This window comes from Triticum aestivum, chromosome 4D (genome assembly GCF_018294505.1).
Source record: "Triticum aestivum cultivar Chinese Spring chromosome 4D, IWGSC CS RefSeq v2.1, whole genome shotgun sequence".
Taxonomy (NCBI): Eukaryota; Viridiplantae; Streptophyta; class Magnoliopsida; order Poales; family Poaceae; genus Triticum; species Triticum aestivum.
Window position 1 is genome coordinate 189,005,757 of NC_057805.1, and position 4,432 is coordinate 189,010,188.

Here is a 4,432-nt window from a genome sequence, read left to right on the forward strand (position 1 = left end):
TAGTCATAACTCTAACAGCGTTATCATTTTTCTTGTTATTCAATTCATTGAGCAAATCATTTTGAGCTTTAAGCACTTTATCTACTTGAGTGGTAACAATAGAAGCATGTTTACTAATAAGTTTAAGTTCACCTTTAACTCTAGACATATAATCACTCAAGTGTTCAATCAAATAAGCATTATGTTTCAATTGTCTACCAACATAAGCATTGAAGTTTTCTTGTTTAACCATAACGTCATCAAACTCATCCAAGCATTGGCTAGCAAACCTAGTAGACGGGATTTCAGCTTTATCATATCTATAGAGAGGATTTACCTTTACTACCTGTGTCGAGTTATCAAGACCATGTATTTCTTCAATAGGTGGTAAATTCTTAACATCTTCAACTTTAATACCCCGTTCTTTCATAGATTTCTTTGCCTCTTGCATATCTTCAGGACTGAGAAATAGGATACCCCTTTTATTTGGAGTTGGCTGAGGAGTTGGTTCAGGAAGTGTCCAACCATTTTCATTACTCAACATATTGTTCAATAGCAATTCAGCTTGATCAAAAGTTCTTTCCCTGAAAACACAACTAGCACAACTATCCAGGTGGTCTCTGGAAGCATCGGTTAGTCCATTATAAAAGATATCAAGTATTTCATTTTTCTTGAGAGGGTGATCAGGCAAAGCATTAAGTAATCGGAGAAGCCTCCGCCAAGCTTGTGGGAGACTCTCTTCTTCAATTTGCACAAAATTATATATTTCCCTTAAGGCAACTTGTTTCTTATGAGCGGGGAAATATCTAGCAGAGAAGTAATAAATCATATCCTGGGGACTATGCACACAACCAGGATCAAGAGAATTAAACCATGTTTTTGAATCACCATTTAATGAGAACGGAAATAACTTAAGGATATAGTAGTATCGAATTTTTTCCTCATGAGTGAATAGGGTGGCTATATCATTTAATTTAGTAAGATGTGCCACAACAGTTTCAGATTCATAGTCATGAAAAGGATCAGATTGAACCAAAATAATTACCTCAGGATCTACAGAGAAATCATAATCCTTATCGGAAATACAGATAGGTGAAGTAGCAAAAGCAGGGTCATATTTCATTCTAGCATTCAAAGATTTTTCTTTCAGATTAGCTAATAATTTCTTAAGATCATATCTATCATTGCAAGCAAGAAAATCTCTAGCAGTTTCTTCATCCATAACATAACCCTCAGGCACAACAGGCAATTCATATCTAGGGGAGAATCTTCATCATCACTTTCATCAATATTATCAGTTTCAATAATTTCATTCTCTCTAGCCCTAGGAAGCTGTTCATCAAGAAATTCACCTAATGGCACAGTAGTATCAAGCATAGAAGTAGTTTCATCATAAGTATCACGCATAGCAGAAGTGGCATCATCAATAACATGTGACATATTAGAATTAATAGCAGAAGCAGGTTTAGGTGTCGCAAGTTTACTCAAAATAGAAGGTGAATCAAGTGCAGAGCTAGATGGCAGTTCCTTACCTCCCCTCATAGTTGAGGGAAAATCTTAGTTCTTTCGTCTTTCAAGTTCCTCATAGTGATCAACAAATATAAATCCCAAGTGACTCAAATAATAGAGCTATGCTCCCTGGCAACGGTGCCAGAAAATAGTCTTGATAACCCACAAGTATAGGGGATCGCAACAGTTTTCGAGGGTAGAGTATTCAACCCAAATTTATTGATTCGACACAAGGGGAGCCAAAGAATATTCTCAAGTATTAGCAACTGAGTTGTCAATTCAACCACACCTGGATAACTTAATATCTGCAGCAAAGTATTTAGTAGCAAAGTACTATGGAAGTAACGGTAACGGTGGTAAAAGTAACAGTAGCAGTTTTGTAGTAATTGTAACACTGGCAACGGTAAAGTAACTAAGCAAAGATCAATATGTGAAAAGCTCGTAGAGATTGGATCAATGATGGATAATTATGTCGGATGCGATTCCTCATGCAACAGTTATAACATAGGGTGACATAGAACTAGCTCCAATTTATCAATGTAATGTAGGCATGTATTCCGAATATAGTCATACATGCTTATGGAAAAGAACTTGCATGACACCTTTTGTCCTACCCTCCCGTGGCAGCGGGGTCCTATTGGAAACTAAGGGATATTAAGGCCTCCTTTTAATAGAGTACCGGACCAAAGCATTAACACTTAGTGAATACATGAACTCCTCAAACTAAGGTCATCACCGGGAGTGGTCCCGATTATTGTCACTTCGGGGTTGCCGGATCATAACACATAGTAGGTGACTATTGACTTGCAAGATAGGATCAAGAACTCACATATATTCATGAAAACATAATAGGTTCAGATCTGAAATCATGGCACTTGGACCCTAGTGACAAGCATTAAGCATAGCAAAGTCATAGCAACATCAATCTCAGAACATAATGGATACTAGGGATCAAACCCTAACAAAACTAACTCGATTACATGATAAATCTCATCCAACCCATCACCGTCCAGCAAGCCTACGCGAATTACTCACGCACAGCGGTGAGCATCATGAAATTGGTGATGGAGGAAGGTTGATGATGACGACGGCGGCGGATTCCCCTCTCCGGAGCCCCGAACGGACTCCAGATCAGCCCTCCCGAGAGAGTTTAGGGCTTGGCGGCGGCTCCGTATCGTAAAACGCGATGAATCCTTCTCTCTGATTTTTTCTCCCCGAACGTGAATATATAGAGTTGGAGTTGAGGTCGGTGGAGCTCCAGGGGGCCCACGAGGCAGGGTGCGTGCCCAGGGGGGTAGGCGCGCCCCCCACCCTCGTGGACAGGGTGTGGCCCCTGGTCTTGATTCTTTTGCCAGTATTTTTTATATATTCCAAAAATATTCTCCGTGAAGTTTCAGGTCATTCCGAGAACTTTTATTTTTGCACAAAATTAACACCATGTCAATTCTGCTGAAAATAGCGTCAGTCCGGGCTAGTTCCATTCAAATCATGCAAGTTAGAGTCCAAAACAAGGGAAAAAGTGTTTGGAAAAGTAGATACGACGGAGACGTATCAACTCCCCCAAGCTTAAACCTTTGCTTGTCCTCAAGCAATTCAGTTGACAAACTGAAAGTGATAAAGAAAAACTTGTCTGTTTGCCTTTGTCTTTTCCAAATGAATATGGATTGAATTTTCTTTGAACAGAGATTATTTCCTAAATTCCAAATGGAATATTTAGAAATGTTTGAACATTTAAGTGGGGCATTTTGGACATATATTTACCACACTTGCATTTTCATTATGAATTTGAAGTTGGTTTCAATACCAAATATGTTCCAAATTCATTTTAGAAAATTGGCAGAGGGTCAAGATATTATTTGGACTTATGAAATATCTGCCAAATAAAAAGCTATCCATTTTTGAACAATACCCTTTTGATTTGAATTTATTTCAAAATGAATCTGACTTGATTCTTTTAGGAAAATTAATTTTGATGGTCACAACTACTCCGAAGTGAAGAAGATTTGTGTTGCATCAATGGAATTTACAGAGTATGCTCTCGTATGGTGGGATAATAAGAACCGTACTCACGAGCGATGGGCTGACATGAAGCAAATCACGAGGGAACATTTTGTGCCTTCTTATTACACTCGCCAGCTTCATAGTAGACTGCATCGCCTAGTGCAAGGTAGAAAATCAGTTGATGAGTACTATAAAGAGATGCAAGTTTTGATGATCCGTACAGCTGTGTGTGAGTCTGCGAAGGCAGCCATGGTACATTTCTTTGAGGGGTTAGAGAAAAAGATTCATGACCGTGTTGATTTGATGCAATATAATGATATTCATGAGTTACTTCATCAAGCGGAGCGTGCCGAACATTGGGTATTGGAGAATCAAGCTTGAGAGACACGTCCAACTTACAACAGTGGGCGGCGTGGTTCTTCACCTGTTGAGGATGGCTTTAGTGCTAAATGGTCTACTTCTTATAAGTCGGGAAGCACTGAACAAACCAAAGTGGCTATTGCACCAAAGGAGGTTTCTAAAGTTTCATCTAGTGCGACATCATCTTATCACCATAATATTATTTGCCACAAGTGTTGAGGACATGGACACATGAAGCATGAATGTTCCAATCAAAGAAGGGTTCTACTTGTTGATGCAGAATATATTTCAGAATCTGAAGATGAGACACCTAAGTTAGAGGATGAGACTGAAAGAGGTGGTGGTAATACCGTGCTATGTTATCATCAAAGTGATATGGAGAGTTTGCTAGCACATAAGGTACAACAAGTTGACAAGGTCATTTTTGAACCATGACAATGACAGAGTATTTTTGAAACTGTATGTACCATCAAGGGAGAAGTGTGCAAACTGATAATTGATGGTGACAGTGCTAGCAACAGGATTAGCAAGGATGTGGTGGAGTCTCTTTCATTGCCAACATGAGAGAACCTAAAACCATACT